We start from the raw sequence: 25,915 nt of genomic DNA on the forward strand, positions 1-25,915 counted from the left end.
CCTGGAACATATTCCAGTCTGTGCTAGCAAAACAGTCCTGTAGCTTAGCATCTGCTTCATCTGACCACTTCCTCATTGAGCGAGTCACTGGTGCTTCCTGATTTAGTTTTTGCTTGTCAGCAGGAATCAGGAGGATAGAGTTATGGTTAGATTTGCCAAATTGAGGGCGAGGGAGAGCTTTGTATGCGTCTCTGTGTGTGGAGTGATCTAGAGGTTTTTGTCCCCCTCTGGTTGCATATGTAGCATGCTGGTAGAAATGAGGTACAACGGATGTAAGTTTCCCTGCATTAAGTCCCCGGCCACTAGGAGCGCCACCTCTAGGTGAGCATTTTCTTGTTTGATTATGGCCGTGGACAGCTCATTGAGTGCGGTCTTAGTGCCAGCATTGGTTTGTGGTTGTAAATAGACTGCTAAACGAAAAATACGAAAAATATACATGAAAACTCTGTAGGTAAATAGTGTAACCTACTGCTTATCATGAGGTACTCAACCTCAGGCGAGCAAAACCTTCCTTAATATCTAATATTAGATTGCGTGCAACAGCTGTTTTTACAAATAGACACAGACCGCCACCCCTTTTCTTACTGGAGGCAGCTGTTCTATTTATACTATAGTAAACTGTAAATACTATAGCATACTTCTTTAATATTTGCAAAAACAGTAATAAATACTACAGAATACTATAGTCTGAATAAACACAATGCTTTTTTAACCATAGTAATACTACAGAATTTAAACAACAGTAAACTATAGTATTTTTTTCTCGTGGGCCTGACAGAAGATGTGAAGACAGAAGACACTTCCCTTGCATGATGGAGCTGAGCAGGAAGTACATGCTGGCTCACAACATGAACCGCATGCTGAAGAGTTTCCCCAAGGTGTACAACATCTTCCCCAGCACCTGGTGCCTCTCGGTGGAGTCATGATGCTCCCATTAGTCAATTGGCAGTAGCCTAGTTAAACCAAACTGAATGTTGCGCTCACCATCAAGGCATAAAATGTACTTTTTGGTCCCATAGCCACTGTGGCCAGTAGATTCAAAAATCTAGCAACTCAGACTTTTTACCAGCCAAAATATTTTTGGGCCACTAAAATTACACCATAAACTGGGTGGTTTGAGCCCTGAATGCTGTATGTCAGACCGTATACCGCGGGTACGACAAAGCAACCAGGCAGTGTTGCAGTACGAAGTGGAGTGGGCTATATAGGATTTGTATTTCTTTGACTCTCTGCGATTAATTTATCAGCTATGAAACAAAACGGCCCAAAAACTTAAACAGCTGCTGCAGCATTTATTTTACTATGAATGTGATCATACTTGATCTTACTATTTTTATTCACAAATGAAATGCTCGCACTGTGGAGCCCTGACCAACTGCACACGTGGCTGGTGAAATAGACATCTTACCCAACAATGCCAAAATCTACCTGCATTGGCAGGTAGCCGGTGTTCATTTTATGCCCTGCTCACCGTTCAATCTGGTTTAACCAGGCTAGATTGATACACCTTTTACATTAGATAATATACCCTTATCCTTTAATTGCATGATGTCTGTGAATGGAAATCCCAAACTCTTTCTTAGAGGGGAGATGGACACAATTGGCCCTGTACCCTGCAGTGGACTTTGAAATTTGATACGGCTGTCTATTTTTTTATCTAAGTCAAGGGTTACCAACCTAGGGGGCTCGCCCCCATATGGGATGCTACCGTTTTGTGGGGGGATGTGGGACCTTTGATTTAAAAAAACTGTAAAACAATTTACAGTTCTCGATTGTTTATACCGATCTAAAGTAACAAAAATATTTGCAATGCTTTAGGCTAGAAACAAGCTGTAAAATGGCTTTGTAACTTATTTTGTACATAATGTTGCTGCTACCATCTCTTATGACCAAAAAGAGCTTCTGGATATCAGAACAGAGATTACATACAGTGCCTTGCGAAAGTATTCGGCCCCCTTGAACTTTGCGACCTTTTGCCACATTTCAGGCTTCAAACATAAAGATATAAAACTGTATTTTTTTGTGAAGAATCAACAACAAGTGGGACACAATCATTACATTTACATTTAAGTCATTTAGCAGACGCTCTTATCCAGAGCGACTTACAAATCATGAAGTGGAATGACATTTATTGGATATTTCAATCTTTTTTAACAAATCAAAAACTGAAAAATTGGGCGTGCAAAATTTTTCATCCCCCTTAAGTTAATACTTTGTAGCGCCACCTTTTGCTGCGATTACAGCTGTAAGTCGCTTGGGGTATGTCTCTATCAGTTTTGCACATCGAGAGACTTGACATTTTTTCCCATTCCTCCTTGCAAAACAGCTCGAGCTCAGTGAGGTTGGATGGAGAGCATTTGTGAACAGCAGTTTTCAGTTCTTTCCACAGATTCTCGATTGGATTCAGGTCTGGACTTTGACTTGGCCATTCTAACACCTGGATATGTTTATTTTTGAACCATTCCATTGTAGATTTTGCTTTATGTTTTGGATCATTGTCTTGTTGGAAGACAAATCTCCGTCCCAGTCTCAGGTCTTTTGCAGACTCCATCAGGTTTTCTTCCAGAATGGTCCTGTATTTGGCTCCATCCATCTTCCCATCAATTTTAACCATCTTCCCTGTCCCTGCTGAAGAAAAGCAGGCCCAAACCATGATGCTGCCACCACCATGTTTGACAGTGGGGATGGTGTGGTCAGGGTGATGAGCTGTGTTGCTTTTACGCCAAACATAATGTTTTGTATTGTTGCCAGAAAGTTCAATTTTGGTTTCATCTGACCAGAGCACCTTCTTCCACATGTTTGGTGTGTCTCCCAGGTGGCTTGTGGCAAACTTTAAACAACACTTTTTATGGATATCTTTAAGAAATGGCTTTCTTCTTGCCACTCTTCCATAAAGGCCAGATTTGTGTAATATACGACTGATTGTTGTCCTATGGACAGTCTCCCACCTCAGCTGTAGATCTCTGCAGTTCATCCAGAGTGATCATGGGCCTTTTGGCTGCATCTCTGATCAGTCTTGTCCTTGTATGAGCTGAAAGTTTAGAGGGACGGCCAGGTCTTGGTAGATTTGCAGATCCTCACTGAACTTCTGGAGAGAGTTTGCTGCACTGAAAGTAAAGGGGCTGAATAATTTTGCACGCCCAATTTTTCAGTTTTTGATTTATTAAAAAAGTTTGAAATATCCAATAAATGTCATTCCACTTCATGATTGTGTCCCACTTGTTGTTGATTCTTCACACAAAAATACAGTTTTATATCTTTATGTTTGAAGCCTGAAATGTGGCAAAAGGTTGCAAAGTTCAAGGGGGCCGAATACTTTCGCAAGGCACTGTACCTTGAACTAGACGAAGAATGTTTCTTTAATGAGTAGGACAAGAGGGATGCCATCGGTACTATGGGCCAACATACAATCGCTGGATAATAAGTGGACGAACTACGAGCACGTATATCCTACCAAAGGGATAGGACTGTAATATCTTATGTTTCACCAAGTCGTGGCTGAATGATGACATTCTCTGTTTCACGGAAACATGGCTCACTCGGAATACGTTGTCAGAGTCGGTACAGCCACCCACTTTATTCACGCATCTCGCCAAAAGAAACAAACATCTCTCTGGTAAGAAGAAGGGCGGGGGTGTATGTGTTATGATTAATGACTCATGGTGTAATCACAACAACATACAGGAACTCAAGTCCTTTTGTTCACCTGACCTAGAATTCCTTACAATCAAATGCCGACTGCATTATTTTCCAAGAGAATTCTCTTCAATTATAGTCACAGCCGTGAAAATCCCCCCCCAAACAGATACCTCGTCGGCCCTGAAAGAACTTCACTGGACTCTAAGTAAACTGGAAACCATACCATGCATTTATTTTAGCTGGGGATTTTAACAAAGCTAACCTAGGATCAATTCTCACTAAATTCTATCAGCATATCGAATGCATGACATGAGCTGGCAGAATTCTGGATCATTGCTACTTGAACTTCTGCGATGCATACAAAGCCCTCCCGTGCCCTGCCTTCAGCAAATCTGACCATGAATCAATTTTGTTGCTCCCAGCTTATAGACAGAAACTAAAACAGGAAACGCCCGTGCTCAGGTCAATACAACTCTGGTCTGACCAATCGGACTCCACGCTTCAAGATTGCTGTGGACTGAGATATGTTCCGGATGGCATCAGACAACAACATTGATGTATAGCTGACTCGGTGAGTGAGTTTATTAGCAAGTGCATCAGAGATGTCGTACCCGCTGGGACTTTTAAAACCTTCCCTAACCAGAAACCGTGGATTCGATTGCAGCATTCGCAAAACTGGACGCGCGAACCACTGCTTTTAATCATGGCAAGGCGACCGGAAACATGACCAAATACAAACAGTGCAGCTATTTCCTCCGCAAGGCAATCAAACAAGCAAAGACAAAGTAGAGTCGCAATTCAACGGCTCAAACACGAGACGTATGTGGCAGGGTCTACAGTCAATCATGGATTACAAAAAGAAAACCAGCCACGCAACGGACATCGTCTTGCTCCCAGACAAATTAAACAACTTCTTTGCTAGCTTTGAGGACAATACAGTGCCACTGACACGGCCTGCTACCAAAGCCTGTGGGCTCTCCTTCTCCATGGCCAACATGAGTAAAACATTTAAATGTGTTAACCATCGCAAGGCTGCCGGCCCAGACTGCATCCCCAGCCGCGTCGTCAGAGCATGCGCAGATCAGCTGGCTGGTGTGTTTACGGACATATTCAACCAATCCCTATCCCAGTCTGTTGACCCCACATGCTTCAAGATGGCCACCATTGTTCCTGTTCCCAAGAAAGCTAAGGTAACTGAACTAAATGACTATCGCCCCATTGCACTCACCTCTGTCATCATGAAGTGCTTTGAGAGACTAGTCAAGGATCATATCACCTCCACCCTACCTGATACCCTAGACCCACTCCAATTTGCTTACCTCCCCAATAGGTCCACTGACGATGCAATCGCCATCACACTGCCCTATCTCATCTGGACAAGAGGAATACCTATGTAAGAATACTGTTCATTGACTACTGCTCAGCATTTAACGCCATAGTACCCTCCAAACTCGTCAACTGGGTCCTGGATTTTCTGACGGCCTGCCCCCAGGTGGTGAAGGTAATAAAACATCTCCACCTTGCTGATACTCAACACTGGGGCCCCATAGGGTGCGTTCTCAGCCCTCTCCTGTACTCCCTGTTCACCCATGACTGCGTGGCCATGCATGCATCCAACTCAATCATCAAGTTTGCAGACGACACTACAGTGGTAGGCCTGATTACCAACAATGACGAGACGGCCTACAGGGAAGAGGTGAGGGCCCTCGGAGTGTGGTGTCAGGAAAATAACTTCTCACTCAACGTCAACAAAACAAAGGAGATGATTGTGGACTACATGATACAGCAGAGGGAGCACCCCCTCTCCCCATCCACATAGACGGGACAGTAGTGGAAAGTTTTAAGTTCCTCGGCATACACATCACGGACAAACTGAAATGGTCCACCCACACAGACAGCGTGGTGAAGAAGGCTAAAGAAATTTGGCTTGTCATCTTAAACACTACTTTTACAGATGCACAATCGAGAGCATCCTGTCGGGCTGTATCACCGCCTGGTACGACAATTGCACCGCCCTCAACCGTGATACTCTCCCGAGGGTAGTGCGGTCTGCACAACTCATCACCGGGGGCAAACTACCTGCCCTCCAGGACACCTACAGCACCCAATGTCACAGGAAGGCCAAAAAGGTCATCATGGACAACAACCACCCGAGCCACTTCCTGTTCACTCCGCTATCATCCAGAAGGCAAAGACAGTACAGGTGCATCAAAGCTGGTACCGAGAGACTGAAAAACAACTTCTATCTCAAGGCCATCAGACTGTTAAACAACCATCACTAACATAGAGAGGCTGCTGCCAACATACAGACTCAAATCTCTGGCCACTTCAATAAATGGACTTAATAAAGGTATCACTAGTCACTTTAGATAACACTACTTTAATAATGTTCACATATCCTACATTACTCATCTCATATGTATGTACTGCATCTTGCCTATGCCGCACGCCATTGCTCATCCATATATTTATATGTACATATTCTGTTCATCCCTTTACATTTGTGTCTATTTGTGTGTATAAGGTAGTTGTTGTGAATTTGTCAGATTACTTGTTAGATATTACTGCGTAATCAGAACTAGAAGCACACGCATTTCGCTACACTCACATTAACATCTGCTAACCATGTGTATGTGGGTTATACACTGTATCGGCAGGATAGAACAGCAGCCTCTGGTAAAGACATAGGGTGGCGGTCTATGTATATTTGTAAACAACATCTGGTGCACGATATCTAAGGAAGTCTCAAAGTTTTGCTCGCCTGAGGTAGAGTATCTCATGATAAGCTGCAGACCGTACTATCTACCGAGAGAGTTTTCATCTATATTCTTCATAGCTGTCTATTTACTACCACAAACCGATGCTGGTACTAAGACCGCACTCAATGAGGTGTATATGGCCATAAGCAAACAGTAAAACCAGGACATGTACTCTGAGCATGCGCTGACCAACTGGCAAGTGTCTTCACTGACATTTTCATCCTCTCCCCGTCTGAGTCTGTAATACCAACATGTTTCAAGCAGACCACCACAGTCCCTGTGCCCAAGAATACTAAGGTAACCTGCCTAAATGACTACCGACCCGTAGCACTCACGTCTGTCGCCATGAAGTGTTTTGAAAGGCTGGTCATGGCTCACATCAACACCATTATCCCAGAAACCCTAGACCCACTCCAATTTGCATATCGCCCCAACAGATCCACAGATGATGCAATCTCTGTTGCACCCCACACTGCCTTTTCACAACTGGACAAAAGGAACACCTATGTGAGAATGCTTTTCATTGACTTCAGCTCAGAGTTCAACACCATAGTGCCCTCAAATCTCATCACTAATCTAAGGACCCTGGGATTAAACACCTCCCTCTGAAACTGGATCCTGGACGGATTACCAGGACGTGTACTCCAAGCATGCGCTGACCAACTGGCAAGTGTCTTCACTGACATTTTCATTCTTTCCCTGTCAGAGTCTATAATACCAACAGGTTTCAAGCTGTGTCCCTTGAAGTCCCTGTGCCCAAGAATACTAAGGTAACCTGACTAAATCACTACCGACCCATGGTAAGGGTAGTTAACAACACATCTGCCACGCTTTACGTCAACACAGGGGCCCCTCAGGGGTGTGTGCTCAGTCCCCTCCTGTACTCCCTGTTCACACATGACTGCATGGCCAGAAATGACTCAAACACCATCATTAAGTTTCCCGACGACACAACAGTGGTAGGCCTGATCACCGACAACGATGTGACAGCCTATAGGGAGGAGGTCAGAGACCTGCCAGTGTGGTGCCAGGACAGCAACATCTCCTTCCACATGATCAACACAAAGGAGATGATTGTGGACTACAGGAAAAGAAGGTCAGAGCACGCCCCCATTCTTATCGATGGGGCTATAGTTTTGTTTCCCCTATCCAGACGCTGACTTTGTTTTGTTTCTTGTTCGTTTTTTATTAAATGTTCATACCCTGTGCTTGCTTCTCGTCTCCCAGTGTCGCTATCAGTTGATCAAATCACTTTCAGTAAAAGAGAATCAGTATAATTACATTGAGGGTTCATATAAATTATCCTATTAAAACATATTTGGTAGCAGAATAACATTTGGGGAAATCGGGTCTTGACTTTACCTTCCTTATTCTATTTTTTTTAATGATGATGATTTTATATTATTATTATTACCATTATTATTATTGGCATTAAATAGCCTACCCATATATGTAGTGAGTCTTTCAGGAAATGAGCTTCAAACGAACATTTTCCTAGGTCCTTCAAATTAAACAAATTCAAGCTGGTGTTTTATTTAATATACTCTATCTAAATAAACAACATTTTTAAATTCCTTTTTTTTATATATGTGAAAAAGGGGCCCCTGGTGGAAAATGGTTGGGAACCCCTGATCTAAATCATCTATGAAAGTAGAATAGGAGCAGGATGAACTTTGGCTGTTTTTTTTTATTGTACTGCATTTACAAGAAGATATGAAGAAAAAGATGCAGCTGGGATTATTAATGGTATAATAAGCAATTTTACAGAACGTTTCACAATGCAGATTGTTAATCATTATAATAATAATAATTGGCCTTTATACTGTTACATTCATTGATCAAATTGACTCTAAATGGTATTTATTTTAAATACTGCAACTCCGCAAATGGTGGTCCACAAAGGCTTTTGACTGATTTGGTGGTCCCCAGAACGGAAAACTTTGGGAACCGCTGAGATGTATGTTGATCCTGTTCCCATTGTATTCAATATTACTGAGTATAATCTATCATATCCATTAACTGAGTTGTCAGGGTAAAGCAGAACGGCAATTTTCTCAACCTGTCTTGTCATAATTTCCAGATATTCTACTTTGTTTTAGCCATTCTTATTTGTTGTTCTTGTCCCTCTGCCACCACAAACAGCCATTGGTCATTGACGGCTTCAAGTTTGACCTACGCATCTACGTGCTGGTGACGTCTTCGACCCCTTCCATATCTTCCTGTATAAGGAGCGGCTGGCCCGCTTCTGCACCAGCCGCTACAACCCCACCCGCAACAACGTGGTGTGGCACGGCACAATGGGCACAACCACAGAAGGGGGAATGAGAGGGCAACATGTTTAACATTGAAATAAACATGAGATGTACACAATGTCATTGGTCTTTCGTGTTCATACTGTGTAGTTCTGTTAGGGACCATAGACATGGTAACATTTGTTTTCTGTCGGTATTGACATGTTGCAGATCGTCCGTCTGCTGTAAGCGTGTTCAAGGGGACAGAGACAGACAGGAACACAATCAAACACAGACACGTAGGCAGACGGACTTAGATAAGATAGACATCTGTCCTTGAACTCAGACCTACAATGGGTGTGATCAATCTTGCGCCTCTCAAACAGTATTTTTTTTTTACCAGTGATATGACTCAAGCTAACATTTTACTAGCTCTGTCATAAAAGACTTAGCAACAATGCCCAACATGCAAGCACTGTGAAAGTACTCCTGGTTTCTAAGTTCCTCTTCGACACAGTCTTTATCTCACACACTGGCCTCTTTCATGCACCTGACCACCTACGCCATTAACAAACAAAGTGAGAACTTTGTCTGGGATGAGAACGCTGGCATCGAAAGGTGATCTATTGACACGGGTCTTCCTGGGCTTTCTCTCTGATGTTGTATTTGACACTTTCCTCTAGCGTGGACATGTACTAGTGCTTGGTTCCAGGAAGGGAAATGCAAGCACAACTTATATTATTTTAGGTATAAATTATATATATTTCCCTCTCATTAGGATAACAGCTCAATCCACTTGAGAAAACCCTGTCTGTCACAAAACTGAGATCATGCTTACGCGACCTGTGTCAGAATAAAGCTGCTGGATCAATTTATGTCAGTCTAAAAGCAACGACTCAGAGCTGTCAGTCATGTCTCACTCTGAGACTTATGGCCATCTCCGGCCCAGGTCCCCCGCGCCATACTTGTATCAGTATGCAAGAGCCACAGCCAGGCTTGTCAGCAGGCCAAGCAGCCAATCTTATTTGCAGCATGTGTCACAACTCAGGAGGCTGATATACTGCCACTCATATTTCATCACTGCCTTGGTATGCTGAGCTTATTATAGCCTCCCAAACAAAACTAACTTCTAGAACCTTAACAGTGGGGATCAAGTGAAAATTAACGTGTGTCTACAGTGTACACACAGACAACATTGTGACGGTTAAAAGTGTTCGCAAGACGAGGACGAGGCAAGGGCATTGGAACAGGTCTATGACACGATGCACAACCAATACTGTATGTGGCGACATTCCTGTCTGACTGTTTGAATGGTCACTCTCTTGCTGCCTCGCTCGCTGTCTGTCTTTCTCTGTCTCTCCCCTCTGTTTGTCTCTCTCCCCCTCCCTACAGGAAGTTGTCGACTCTGACCTGTCTCCTGGAGATGATGACACGTTGAAGCTGTGGGCCGACATCGAGGATGAGGCGATCAAGGCTCTGGTCTCAGCCCACTCAGTGCTCCGCCACAGCTACCACATCTGCTTCCTGCACCACGCCACCTCCAACAATGCCACCGGGGCCTACTTCGAGATCCTGGGCTTCGACGTGCTCATCAACCACCGCCTCAAGCCCTGGCTGATAGAGGTGAGACCACACACGCTCACTTGCTCATGTATTTGTAGAGTGTGATGTACTTGTGTATTTGTGTGTGGAGATCAACCACTCCATTAGCTTCACCACAGACCCCAGGCTGGACAGAGAGGTGCTGCTGTATGACACGCTGGTGCTGATTAATCTGGGGGCCTGTGACTGACGCAAAGCCATGCAAAGCCAAGTCTGCTGCTCTTGAGTCATAATAGTCTGCTGCTCTGAGTCATAATAGTCTGCCTTGACTTAGTCATAATAGAGTCTGCTGCTCTTGAATCATAAGTCTGCTGCTCTGATTCATAATAGTCTGCTGCTCTTGAGTCATAATTGTCTGCAGCTCTGAGTCATAAGTCTGCTACTATTGAGTCAGCTGCTCTTGAGTCATAATAGGCTGCTGCTTGAGTCATGAAAGTCTGCTGCTCTGAGTCAAAAAAGTCTGCTGCTCTGAGTCATAATAGTCTGCCTTGACTTAGTCATAAGAGTCTGCTGCTCTTGAATCATAAGTCTGCTGCTCTGATTCATAATAGTCTGCTGCTCTTGAGTCATAATAGGCTGCTGCTCGAGTCATGAAGGTCTGCTGCTCTGAGTCATAATAGTCTGCTGCTATTGAGTCAGCTGCTCTTGAGTCATAATAGTCTGCTGCTCTTGAGTCAAAAAAGTCTGCTGCTCTGAGTCATAATAGTCTGCAGCTCTGAGCCATAATAGTCTGCTGCTATTGAGTCAGCTGCTCTTGAGTCATAATAGGCTGCTGCTCGAGTCATGAAAGTCTGCTGCTCTGAGTCATAATAGTCTGCAGCTCTGAGCCATAATAGTCTGCTGCTATTGAGTCAGCTGCTCTTGAGTCATAATAGTCTGCTGCTTGAGTCATAATAGTCTGCTGCTCTAGTCATAATAGAGTCTGCTGCTCTTGAGTCATAATAGTCTGCCTTGACTTAGTCATAATATAGTCTGCTGTTATGAGTTTTATGGTCCAATCTGCACGGACTCCAAACATAAAATGAAAAAGTAGCACAAAGAAAATGTAATTTTACCAAGCCCATTCCAATGTCCTCTGTGCTCCAGGAGCAAGGAGCAGAGCCAGTAGCAGCTGGTCCTCGTAGCCCTGAGCTACCTGGGCGGCTTCCGCAGGATCTTCCCCTGCCCGGGAGGGGAGGAGTACGACAAGTACCTCAAACACAGCAGCTCCCTCTTCCAACAGACTGCTGCCACCAAGGCCAGAGAGAGGTGCACCAGGTAGACACACACACATCACCCACACGTCAGTTCCAATCTCAGTGCCATGCATAATGTGTGCATGCAGGTTTACTGGATAGACTATACACATAGCAGGAATGTTTGTGTCCATGTGTGGCGCACACAGCAGTGCTTGTATACAGGTTTACACAAAGAATACCCCGGAACGTTTCTCTGTGCAGAGAGCAGTTGCAGGAGCCGCATGAGAAACAGAGCCAGAGGAGGTGTCAGAGACTGGGCCTGAAGGGTAAAATCCACAAAGGGGGAAGGGAAGAGCTTCTGCCCCGTCCATCTCGATGTGAGTACTGTCTTCTGCCTGCTGCTGTGTCCTATGGTCACCTCAATCCCCTCCCCCCAAAAAACAATGTTTCTGTTACCTGATGAATAACATTGCATTGCCTCCTCGTCTCCGGGGTCTGCAGCTGAGAGCCAGCCTGCTCAGAGACCTGGGCATCGTAGACCAGGTGTACCAGCTCCTCAAGGGAATGCCCTTCTATAAAGACGTCACAGTGCCACTTGTTGTCAAGACTGACTCACGGCAATACATAAGCAACATGGCTGCCAAGGTGAGCACTTTTCCAAATGTACACTTATCTGAAGTGCACTTATCAGTAGTCAACTGTGTACGGTACTATGCATACAGTGGGGCAAAAAAGTATTTAGTCAGCCACCAATTGTGCAAGTTCTCCCGCTTAAAAAGATGAGAGATCTCCCCCTTGTTGTTTGCTTTGGCAATCGAGCCTCTCGCCATTGCACTACGCTCTAATGATGCCATTCAAGGTATAATCAGGGCGGGCTGGGAGCAGAAAGTCTCGCTATATGCTGACGACCTCCTTTTGTTTATCTCCAACCCTGATACCTCATTGCCACGTGCCCTATCTGTTCTTAAAAAGGTTGGATCAATCTCAGGGTACAAGCTGAATTTAGGCAAGAGTGAGCTTTTTCCAGTAAACAAGGCTGCTTTAAAGTGCTCTTCTACAAGTTCTCAGTTTAGGATTGTCAGGGATCAATTCACCTACTTGGGAGTTAAAGTGACAAGGAAATATTCAAATTTGTTTCAGGAAAACTTTGTTGCTCGAGCAGACAGTTTGAAACAATCTTTTACTTTTTGGAATTCGCTAACCCTTTCTCTTATCAGAAGGATTAATGTCATTAAAATGAATGTGTTGCCCAAATTTTTATATTTATTTCAATGTTTACCCATTTTTTATTCCAAAATAATTTTTTATTTCACTGGATCAAACATTCATGCATTTTATTTGGGATGGCAAGGTACCACGGATTGGTAGAAAACATTTACAGAAGCTTAGGTCATTGGGGGGTTTAGCTCTACCAAATTTTCAGACATACTACTGGGCTGCAAATTTCAGAGCCCTTCTGTACTGGCTGCAGACTGATCCTACTGGCCCGAGACCACTCTGGGTCCAGATGGAGTCTGAATCGTGTAAACCTGCAGCACTTTCCTCTGTGTTGTGCTCGTCTCTCCCAGTGTCCCTAGGCAGAAGGTGTGTCAACCCAATTGTAAAGCAGTCTCTTAAAATTTGGAATCAGTTCCGTTTAGCCTTTAGCCTCCGAGGCTTTTCTCTATCAGGCCCAATCAATCAGAACATTTTATTTACTCCATCTTTGAAGGATGGGGCTTTTGGCATTTGGCACTCACTAGGCCTCTCCTCACTAGCCCAATTATTCTTTGATGATACATTTGCCTCTTTTTCTCAGCTGCAGGAAAAGTTCAATCTCCCCCAATCCCACTTTTTCTAGAAACTTTGTCAAAGCTAACACACCTGGATTTCCCCATAGGCCTGCGAATACAGCTATAGAGAGCATCTTGGAGCTGAACAAGCTTCCTAGGGGCGCAATTCCAGATGTATAAGCAATCATTCATGACTTACAGAACCCTTCTTTGGTACCTTTAAAGACTCGATGGGAAAAGGATTTGGGGGAAGAACTTGGGGAAGACGCCTGGGAATCTGTACTGCACAGGGGGCACTCGTCCTCTTTTAGCACTAGACACAGACTCATTCAATTCAAGGTGGTTCACCGTATCCACTGGTCGGGGGCCAAACTTGGAAGAATATTCTCTGATTTTGATCCTACCTGTGTCAGATGTAAAGTGGAACCAGCCACACTGTTGCATATGTTTTGGGGCTGTCATAAACTGTCAGGTTTCTGGGAATTCATATTTAAATGTTTCTCTGATATATATGACACTGTTATAGATCCGTCTCCCCTTACAGCCCTTTTTGGAGTACTGCCCATGGGTACCCCCCTATCAAGAATCCAGTCGGGCACTGTTGCTTATACAACTCTTTTAGTTAGATGGCTAATACTACAGAGCTGGAAGATGGCAGCTCCCCCATCTTATAAATATTGGGTGAGAGATGTGTTGTGCTCTCTGAAACTAGAAAAATTTCAATTCAATTCACGTGGGTAACCCCAAACTGTTTAATGAGGCTTGGGCTCCATTCTGGTCTTACTTTAAACAGTCCATCCTCTGATGGCATTCCAATTAAAACTAAAATAAGTCTGTATTTGACCCCCCTGTGACTTAAGGGTTGGAGGAGCTTCTCTCTGTGTTTTTGCTGGGGGGGCTTCTTTAAGAGGCTCCTCTGTCTTCCACTCGTTACCTGTATTAATGGCACCTGTTTGAACTTGTTATCAGTATAAAAGACACCTGTCCACAACCTCAAACAGTCACACTCCAAACTCCACTATGGCCAAGGCCAAAGAGCTGTCGAAGGACACCAGAAACAAAATTGTGGACCTGCACCAGGCTGGGAAGACTGAATCTGCAATAGGTAAGCAGCTTTGATTGAAGAAATCAACTGTGGGAGCAATTATTAGGAAATGGAAGACATACAAGACCACTGATAAGCTCCCTCGATCTGGGGCTCCAGACAAGAACTCACCCCGTGGGGTCAAAATGATCACAAGAACGGTGAGCAAAAATCCCAGAACCACACGGGGGGACCTAGTGAATGACCTGCAGAGAGCTGGGACCAAAGTAACAAAGCATACCATCAGTAACACACTACGCCGCCAGGGACTCAAATCCTGCAGTGCCAGACGTGTCCCCCTGCTTAAGCCAGTATATGTCCAGGCCCGTCTGAAGTTTGCTAGAGAGCATTTGGATGATCCAGAAGAAGATTGGGAGAATGTCATATGGTCAGATGAAACCAAAATATAACTTTTAGGTAGAAACTCAACTCGTCGTGTTTGGAGGACAAAGAATGCTGAGTTGCATCCAAAGAACACTTACCTACTGTGAAGCATGGGGGTGGAAACATCATTCTTTGGGGCTGTTTTTCTGCAAAGGGACCAGGACGACTGATCCGTGTAAAGGAAAGAATGAATGGGGCCATGTATCGTGAGATTTTGAGTGAAAACCTCCTTCCATCAGCAAGGGCATTGAAGATGAAAGTGGCTGGGTCTTTCAGCATGAAAATGATCCCAAACACACCGCCCGGGCAACGAAGGAGTGGCTTCGTAAGAAGCATTTCAAGGTCCTGGAGTGGCCTAGCCAGTCTCCAGATCTCAACCCCATGGAAAATCTTTGGAGGGAGTTGAAAGTCCGTGTTGCCCAGCAACAGCCCCAAAACATCACTGCTCTAGAGGAGATCTGCATTGAGGAATGGGCCAAAATACCAGCAACAGTGTGTGAAAACCTTGTGAAGAATTTACAGAAAACGTTTGACCTCTGTCATTGCCAACAAAGGGTATATAACAAAGTATTGAGATAAACTTTTGTTATTGACCAAATACTTATTTTCTACCATAATTTGCAAATAAATTCATTAAAAATCCTACAATGTGATTTTCTGGATTTTTTTTTCTCATTTTGTCTGTCATAGTTGAAGTGTACCTATGATGAAAATTACATCCCTCTCTCATCTTTTTAATAGGGAGAACCTGCACAATTGGTGGCTGACTATATACTTTTTTGCCCCACTGTATATGCTGTACACAGACAGGCATATATAAATACCTGAGCAGCTATTTGAAAGATGTCAGATTATACAGGTTCAAAGGCTAGTACTTATTATTCTTTAGACTGCAATTTAACAACAGTAAAACAACATGTTTCTTTAATAAAAAGCCCAACAACATTTCCTTCAAACATCCCATTACTGTAAACGTGCAAATACCATGTTTTCTATTAAAGGTTGACCCACGCCTTATATAGGCTTATCCATAAATCCAAACACACATGCTATTTTAATAGCCCATAAATGCTAACACATACGTTTGGTCACTTAAACGTAATTCAAAGCACATTAATATTCCCAGAGGTGCATATTTACAATCTCAGAAATCATAACTTTTAGAGTGCCCCCAGAAATGTTCAATCGTTAGTCCCGATATACTAATCTAGAAGTGTAGAGAGGAACATAGACAGCAACACACATGGGCAACACATAGGGACAGATATGTCTAGCCACTAGACAAACAATGCCATCAATTCTTATTCAACCCCCATTGGAGAAGTTAATGGATGCTTGAGAGCTGTACCACAGGGGTGTCAAACTCAATTTATAGAGGGCCGAGTGTCTGCAAGTTTTCGCTACCTTGTACTTGATTAATCAATTAAGGCCATTGACTAGTTAGGAACTCCCCTCATGTCTTCATTTGACACATTGAAAGGACACAACCAAAACCTATGGCCTTCCAGGAATTGAGTTTGACCCCCTGCTCTACCACATGCTGATGTTAAACTATGATGTCTGTGTAGCTGGAGTCGTAGGGTGACCGCTGCAGTGCGATCAAAGTTAAGGAGCCCTCTGTACTGTCTGAGTGTCACCCTCCTGGGGCTGTTCTGTCTTAGCCCTATTGGCCCTGGCGGGACCAAGACTTGCACCCCCAGGGGCTGGGACACAGTGTCTCCACCATGCCCAAATTGGGTGTGAAGTGCACCGATTCGGAGTGAACAGTGTTTCCTCTTACCCAGTAAGTGAACTACTAACTATTCGGCTTCTTCCTTTTTCTGTGATGCCTGCTTGCCCCACATTGATAGAGATCCCTATTGTTTGTCATACACACTCCTCACCTAACCTTTCCCCTCCCTCCCTCCCTCCCTCCCTCCCTCCCTTCCCTCCCTCCCTCCCTCCCTCCCTCCCTCCCTCCCTCCCTCCCTCCCTCCCTCCCCCACGACTCATCCTCAGTGCCTCTCTGGGTAAGCTGGGTAACAACAACAGCTTTGCTGAAATGCACATGCAGGGCTCTCCCCCCTACCACCCTGAGACAGCCCCACCCCAGGCTGCCCCTCCCTCAGGTATGTGAAGGACCCAGCGCTCCCCAGGCCTCTATACCATCTCTAAGCTAGCCCCTATGACCAAGCGGCCAGTACACATCATGGCCCTGTCACAGAACAGCAGGTAGGAAATCAGCTAATGACATAAGATTGTTTGTGGTAACAAATATCACCTCTCATGAGGTTTTGGGCAAATAGGTAATACAAGGTGGGTGAAATAAGATTTTCCTACACCTGTTGGGGAGAGCACAGCAGCTGTCTTTGTCTTCGGCCCGTGACCTAAAGTGGATGCAGCACAAGGCTCTCACTCAAGCAGCCCACATCCGGCTGCCGCAGCTCTCCGGCGGACACTTTGTGGCATCGTACGGAGTGATGGGAGATATACCAGGCTACAGACCAGACCGTGGTCATCCACTGTGATTAGGCCATCGACCACCATCACTCCCGGGACCTGGTGAAAGAAGATGCTATGGACGTAGATACCGGAAAGACTGCTGTCCCTTCCATGAACAAGCCAAACCAGCCGATCTGAGACTCGTTGAGACTGTATGTTGTACAGGTCAACATAACTACAAGCATGCTTGTGGATTGCATGCTCACACTTGTTTTAACTCCGCCAAGATGATTTTGCCCAGATGGGAATGTGGTTGGAACATTGGTTCATCTATCAAGCATCATCAAGATACATTACTCTTCAATCTGACCACTTCCACCGAGAGACACAGCAATTTAGTCTCTGTGACTTTTTCATCAAATTAACAAAAATGTCTAGACATCTAAATCGATGTCTGTTAGTACTCGTTCATGTTTTACAGAGCGCTGTTTTGAAATGTTCAGGTGGGTACATCATTTCAACTCGAACTAGCAGGTGCTTATGCTCAGGCTGTAACTTGTCCTGTTGTCTGAAGCGCTGATGGTTATCCACCACAGTATTTATATCCCATTTGTGGAACTGACTGACTGGCTGGCTGGCTGGCTGTGAGGGTTAGTGGGAAACACAAGGGGAAGCATAAAAAAAAACAAGATGTCTGTTAGCTGTCTGTTTTGGTTAGTTGTTAAACACAATCCAGCACCTCAGCAGCTTCTTGTGAATATATCTCTGTCAAGTCAGATAGTAGTCATTAATGTCATATTTACAATATTAAGTATATTTGAAAGTACCCAACAATTCATCATGGGGGGGGGGGGTTACAAAGTATACCTTATTTACTTGATGCCATTTCAAGAACTTGTTTAAGGTCTGTGAACCAATCCAAAACATGAACAATGTCTTACTATGAGCTGCATGTGGAAATAAAAGTGTTGAAGTCTGGTTGCAGAGCATTGTGGCTGTTGATGCCATTAAGAGAAAGAGTCTACGTTAGCATGTCGTTAGCATGTTGTTCGCATGTCCAGCAGCAGGATGAAGTAAATATCACACAGTGGCGTTCCCCAGACACAGGCAGAAACGCTGGATGGGAAACAGAGATTTTACTGTCTGCTCTGCTTTCGCTGCTTGGATTGCCCATAGTTCTCTAGTTAGAGAGCCTTCATTTCCAGTGTCTGTCTGATCTTATTACCTATGCAGACTTCCAGAGGGAAAGAGATTCCCCTCTGTCTGTTCCCATCTAGTGTTTCCATTGCATTTACAGAGGCCATTCCTTATCGCTTCATTCCTTCATTCAGCAGTCACTGTTCATATGAAAGACAAAAGCTCTTTGAGCTCAGAACTCTGAGATTGTTCTTTGAATGGTCTGGAGTAGCATTGGTCAAGACGGTGGTAGGGGATTGTGATTTAGACAACAGGTTTTTACTTGTATCTTACGCCAGCTACGTTGCAGAGGACAGACTGGTGATTGAGAGACCTTGTCCGTCGTTGCTACTGTGACCGACCTGGATACGACTGCAATTCTCCATCCCCTTTGGTCCCTATAAAAGCTGACACCATTCCAGCTGGTTGCGCCTCTCACAAGTGATTTTATTGAAGGTAAATTGCTAACTAATTTATGCAACAATAAACTGCTTACAAATGTATTCAGTCATTTCATCCAAGGGCACGATGACCACTCATGACGACATATGATTTACCATTCTAATACAATGTTGTGGTTGCAACAACTTTTTTTGGGGGGGGGGTTCCTTTCCCAACGCTGATACTATTGTTTTATATAACCTGTCCTCGACAGTCTCGGAAGCCAGTCATATTTAGTCAGGCAAACGCATGATCACAATAGAGCTGTAGAGATGAACCCTAGACAGAAGAGCCTTCACAAATGGCTGCTCTTCCCCTTGGTGTCCCGCCAACATAAGCTGTGTTCAGACAGACTAATCTCTCCCTATACTTTGTTAAGCACCTGTGCAGGTGTGGAGACCACAGGGTAATCTAAGCCACTGCTGGCACTTAGAAATCATCTGCCCAGTCATTATGAGTGCTTAGATAAAAGCAATCAATCTAGACTGATTTCATTTGAAACGAACATAGGGTTGAAAACTTCCATTGAACTTCATTCGGTCACCTTAATACACCCCAAAATGTACCATACAGTAGCATGCACTTATAGTGGTGCAGTTATTGGTTTGTTTTTGTTCTTTAAGTGTCCTATTGATTTTTCAGTGAACTGTATCCATATCACTGTAAAAGTTATTGTTTTCAAAAAGACGTGCAGTAAAACATTGTTACACATACTGTAATATATTCTAGACCGCTCCTGTAGGTAAATCATTAAAGTAGTGTTTGATCTACATTTGAGAAGGGTGACCTCGACAAGTTTTAAGACTTGCGAAGTAGAATTATCCTCTGTTTTCCAGTAGCCCGGTTTATCACCTTTTCAAGAGATGACAGACTTGCAAAGAAACGGTTGTATGGACACTCAGTGTTTGGGACTACAGTATAGAAAGGCAGTGTGATGTTCTGTTGTTCTTCTTGATAACAGCACAGGTTTGAGTTGGAGCAGAGTGTGTTGTCCCGATGGTCAACTTGTTAAACCAGACTTCCAGTCTGATTATCAGAGATGTGTTCTAATTGGTTGGTTTTGTGTCTGTCTCGGAGGAGGGCGAACTCTTCCATCCATGTTTCTGTTTTACGACGTTAACAGAGCTTCATTACAAACATTGTTTTGCGGATTTCTGTCCAGAACATTTTATGGCCACTCTACGAACAATTTACAAGATGTGGAGGGTTGTTGTGCTTTGCAGTTTCACATAATAGCACACAGCTGCAACCATGTCCAGCAGAAGGCTATTCATTTGTTTTCAGCTTCAATGAGAGGTGGATATTTTGATATTGTTTTATTCCCGGACCTACAGTATTATATTACTTTGATTATGGCATACATCTATGAGGGCTTCTATTCGTCATTTTAACGATTTTGTACATCGCTCTGTCCTTTTTTAAAATCTGTCCATCGTTGACCTCCCATCTCCTATCTGTTGATGTTTTGGCCTGTACTATAATTTCTCTATTTTTAGCCTGGTAAGAACATGCAGTCTCTGTATGTGTAATACAATCTATAATAACAGGGCACCTGAACATCAATAAATAGCAATAATGTAATTGATAGCCTCTATGTCTACAGTCTGTCTGGGATTACTGCTGAATCAGACAAAGAACTATTTACAGTAATCTAAACAAGTCTAACTGTCACGCCTGCTCCCGCTCCCCCTCTCTGGCACTTGAGGACGCCAGGCTGCCCATCAATACACACACCTGTCACCATCGTTACACGCATCAACGTTTCATTGGACTCACCCGTACTCCTTCAATTTGTTGATTGCCCCCTCTATATCTGTCTGTTCCTCAGTTTGATCTCAGTGTCAGCATTAATGTAATTTTGTTTCTCCTGTCCAGATGCTGTCCGTGTTCTCTTTCACGTCCCATGTTTATTAATTGTTCACTGCCTGTACTTGCTTCTCGTCTCCCAGCGTCTGTCTTTACAGAATGCTGACACCCATATTGTTTTTTGTTTTGGTTGGTGACGTCAGGTCCGGGTGCTGTTGTCGAAGGACCCGGGGGTGCCTCAGCTGACTCATCAGGCTTCCACGCCTTAGCTGGCTCAAGAGGTTTCCTTGCCTCGGTTGGCTCTGCAGGCTCCCACCCCAAGTCATGCCTCAGCCGGCTCTTCGGGCTCCCACACCTCAGCCTGCTCATCGGGCTCCCATGCCTCAGCCAGCTCGTCGGGCTCCCACGCCTCAGCCAGCTCGTCGGGCTCCCACGCCTCAGCCAGCTCGTCGGGCTCCCACGCCTCAGCCGACTCCCATGCCTCGGCCGGCCCATAAGGCTCGTCCAGGTGGGACGCCGGGTGACGCCCCTAGAGGGGGGGGTACTGTCACGCCCGCTCCCCCTCCCTGGCGCTCGAGGGCGCCATGCTGCCCATCATTACATACACCAATCACCATCATTACGAGTATCAGCGCTTCAGTGGACTCACCCAGACTCCTTCACTTTGTTGATTGCCCCCTCTATATCTGTCTTTTCCTCAGTTTGATCCCTGTCAGCATTAATGTCCTTTTGTTTCCCCTGTCCAGATGCTGCCCGTGTTGTTTCATGTCCGTTGTTTATTAAATGTTCACCCCCTGTACTTGCTTCTTGTCTCCCAGCTTCTGTCCTTACACTAAAAGGTATCGCTGCCCTAGACCAAGGAACTGTTATCAGGTAAGACACGGTCATATGATTATAATATAGGTTCTGTGTGTGCAATTGAACCATTCAAAAGTACATTGAAAATGTAGATTGATTTGAGAAGTGTTGAGTTTATTTATTTAATTTACTTTGTAAAAGTATGCTTGACAGAGTAATATATGTCATTGTTGATGCAAACGAGTGTACTCAATCACAATTTGTTCTTTAAAAATATTGAACCAGAGATTTCCCATAAATATGTATTCACTAAAATATTTCATTGCATATTCCAAAAGATGGAAAGCAAAATCCTATCTACACTTTGCGCCTTCACATATTCTGGCACTGCATGCAATTCTCTTCAATTCTAGACAAGATAATAGAATAGTGCAAACATCAGACAAACACATGAGCAACAGTAGTTTCTGCAAAGCCATTTCTCATGTGTTGAGATTCGTACTTGATTATCAGAGCAAACAGTGAAATATGTGAATTTCTATGGACTGGAAAATGTCTGGGTTTTTTAAATATATTGTTTTACCTTCAATGTCTAATTGGACATTCTACTAATGGAACTCCTCTGCCTTTTAGTGAATCACCAGTTAGAACGAAACTTCCTCGTTCTTGCACATAATAACACGCAATTACAACAAAAGGAACGTTTCTTATACTGGTCATCTCCAGTATTAGCTACCATATGTGTGAAGGCCGGAATGTTTCAAGATCATTGATCTGGAAAGAACGTTGCATTTCACACAAATAAATAAAACAGTATTAACATCCCCAGCTGTGATATTACAGACAGACGCATGTACATTTAGAGCTCTAACAACATGGAAAGCTGGATCAAATTGCACTCCTCCAGGGAGGGCAGTTTATCTGATCATGAGGTGTGATTGTGCTCAATGTACTGTCACCACCATTGACTTCATATCATCATTTCCTGGTAGCTACTGCAGCAAATTTCATCTGGGCAAAGGCACCTCTTCCCTCCTGTCCAGACTGGCAGCCATAGTTTTGGGACTGCATGGTCGATTCAGGCCAATAGCGCTCAGCCCTCTGGCTTTGAACAGTTCGTCTGATCCCCAGTGGAGGCAGAGGGGGCAGTGGCAAGTGGCGGGATGGTGCATCACATTGGAATGGGGGTAGAGGGACGTTGGGGGTAGACCACCCGGCCTGGGGTAGGGGGAGTGAGAGAGGCGCAGGGGATCCAGTGGCCTGAGGGGAGCAGCGAAGGGGATGGGAACAGAGGGGGCACCTGCGCCCACTCCGTGGTGAGAGTAGAGGTGCAGGGGGAGGGGAGAGAGAAAGGAATAAGGTAAGCCTGCTGCAGCCTGGCTCACCATCAGGGCACACAGGTTGGGGTCCAGGGGGTGTGGCCAGCTGAGAGAATGACGCTGCCTCTTGTCCTTCATTCGCCTGTTTTGGAACCATACCTGGGGTTGGGGGAAGAGGAAGGAAGGAGTGACCAACCGAGATGCCCACTACACCTGGGCTGCTTCACATTTCTCAATGATAAATTACAGTAGACCCACACTATAATACATCACAAATGTGCTTTGTTTACATTCAGGTAAGGTTGGACCATCACTGTTAATTAAACTGGTAGTTCGGGAGCCTGAACTGACACTCCCTACCTATAAAAAAGTGAATGCCAGAAGCTGTTGCTAAACTCCCTCATTTATGAAGTCATGCCTTGCATTCCTTGTCATTCATAAAATATCCTCAAATAGTTTAGATAAAGGTAAAGCCGTTTATATGCATATTAAAGTGACTAAGTTGGTCAGGGCCAAGTGTAGTCTTAACTCTCAAAATGATCAAGAATGAGAGGTAATTAAATAGAATTTCCATGTGTGCATTAGGGTAAGCTACCTTGATTGTGGTCTCGGGGAGGTTCAGTGCTGTCGCCAGTTCGCATCTCCTCGGTCGAGAAACGTAGCTCTCCTTGAGGTACTCTTGCTCCAAGCGGGACAGTTGTTCCCGGGTAAAGGCAGTACGGTGTCGCCGACTGTGGTCAATAAAATTGACTGAACTGCGCGGGCATGGCTCATCTCCATGTCCACTGTTTGTATCAACCACTGTGGCGTCCGGCGTTTCTCTGCCCTCTGCAACTGAAAATTACAAACATTGAACGTAAAGTTAAATGAAAAAGAACAGTTTTGATTTCATTTTAGAAATTAAAGTGGATGTCTGTTGCAAACTGGTTGGATCCAAACTTATCAATAGGATAGGCCTACTATTCGAAAGGAATACCAAACAGAAGCATGTCACGGTCGTTGTAGTCTAGTCGAGATATAACACCCGTAGCATATTATTTGGCAATGTATTGTCCATGCGTAATTACGCGTACATTACTAAAGTAGCACGGGCCTAAAAAATAATAGCCTTAGAGCACATTGTCGGTTGGCTTCCACAGCACGTGGAAGCCAAGGCTACGTACAGACTACTAAAATATTTGAGAATACTTTAGGGCTACTTACGCATAATGTCGTTTCTTGCAGTTTATTTGTGTCCTGGTTTCAAGTTTAATTAACAAAGTTTACTCCTTTAAAAATGTTCGCCTAAAATTCAAATGATTCCCAATGCGTGCGCCACTGTATCATCCAAAATTGGTGTCTCTTTCCATGCCTTGTTGAAGCTCTGTCTGCAGACTTGAGCCAAGTTCGTTTACATAGATGGGATTAGTTGTTTTTGTCGCCCCGTTTGAATCCCCCTCCTTCTCTCCTTCTTTCTAGCGTTTATATCTCCCTGGTCGAGACATCTTTTGCTAATGAGAGACACGGTCTAACCGCCAAGGCGCCGCCTGGGCGCAAGGAGGGAAGGAGGTGTTCAATTGTCTTTGGTCTCCGACCAGTCTTTGTACTTTTGTTATGGAGAATTAAGATCGACCTCCCTTTCCTTACTGTCACAGAAGCTTCCATGTCGAAATAGACCAACCCTCATTGTTCTGTGGCGTTTGATGTTTGTATTTTTGGAAGTCAATCATTAGAACCTTAATGTTCGTAAATGTGTGCAAAACTGGCCATTTAAAATTTTCTCTGATAGTGTAGACCGATTTAATACAGTTTAGACGTATAGTTTGGCATAAATAGTATTTAAAACACCAACTCATACACTGATATAATTAGGCCTATGTAAACACATTTGGCGATGATGATGTTCATGATTATTGAAGCAGAGACATGCTTTAAAACATTGTAAAACATATTATTGATCGGCAACGAGTCCCCCGTTGAAATACGTGTTGGTACCTTTAAAATCAGCGGAAATGTTCTACTTTATGTGCTTACTAATGTGTCAATACAGTTGCGCCTAGTGCGCACTTGTAAATGGGGTGCTGATTTGACTGGTCAACGTGATCATTGGATTATGTTCCATCAGAACCGTTACAATGCTTAATCCAGTCTTGATCCCATCGATGATGAAAGAGTGTTAACTCGAGGGGATCGATAATACATTCTATTCAGTAGATTTGCTCATTATAGACCTAAACTAAATCTGATGGATAGCCGCCTAATTCTCATCGATTTGTCATTGTGAAAAGTGAATTGCAGAGATGGCTGAATCGATGCGTCGCCCTCATTCTAGATAGGCTATCTAAAATTGAAACGTCATTTGTCTAATTTGGGAATAGGAAGTGTTAGTTGTCACGGGTTCGCTCGGCAAGTAGGGTAGGTTTATTTAAAATAAAATCCAACGTGTGGCCTCCGGGTAGGCTATACGACTGGTGGAAGAGCCTCTGCATCTCTTTGTCCCGCTCCCCAACGTATAAACCTTTCCTTGCCCCGATAAACGTTGCATAGCCCCAGCGGAGTGGTCATGGAAATGGGGACCATCGGGAGAGGGTGGCAACCTGGGTGCGCAGTGGTCCACATGTCTATCCTCCTATTCCAGAAGTAGAGACAGAGCATGCACGTGGTTTAATCGGCGGACATGGCGCTGAAGGATGGTTTAGGCTACTGATATCACCCAAATTGATGTTTGTATTGTTATACATAGACTCTTTGATCACAAATGGCTGAGTGGCTCCACGTATTCTGGTTAGCATGTTGGTACGCCTATATATTGCTATATGGGCCTGTCTGTTACTTGACATATTATTAGAAATGATTGATATCAGCCATTAAACATCTGTGAAGTTTGCACATTCTCTTTACTTAAAAATATATACAGTACCAGTCAAAAGTTTGGGCACACCTACTCATTCAAGTATTTTTCTTTATTTGTACTATTTTCTACATTGTAGAATAATATTGAAGACATCAAAACTATGAAACAACACAAATGGAATCATGTAGTAACCAAAAAAGTGTTAAGCAAATGTCTTAAAATTAGCCATCCTGTGCCTTGACAGCTTTGCACACTCTTGGCATTCTCTCAACCAGCTTCATGTGGTAGTCACCTGGAATGCATTTCAATTAACTGGTGTGCCTTGTTAAAAGCTTTTGAGGCAATCAATCAGTTGTGTTGTGACAAGGTAGGGGTGGTATACAGAAAATAGCCCTATTTGGTAAAAGAACAAGTCCATATTATGGCAAGAAAAGCTCCATTATTATAAAAATTGTACCTTTATTTAACTAGG

At 44.0% G+C, this 25,915-nt stretch overlaps 1 pseudogene; it reads left to right on the top strand.

The window, feature by feature from the left end:
• Window positions 1–812: 812 nt before the first annotated feature.
• Window positions 813–17,156, top strand: LOC135556813 (tubulin polyglutamylase ttll6-like; annotated as a pseudogene).
• Window positions 17,157–25,915: the final 8,759 nt, after the last annotated feature.

The sequence above is a fragment of the Oncorhynchus masou genome, chromosome 15, assembly GCF_036934945.1.
Source record: "Oncorhynchus masou masou isolate Uvic2021 chromosome 15, UVic_Omas_1.1, whole genome shotgun sequence".
Taxonomy (NCBI): Eukaryota; Metazoa; Chordata; class Actinopteri; order Salmoniformes; family Salmonidae; genus Oncorhynchus; species Oncorhynchus masou.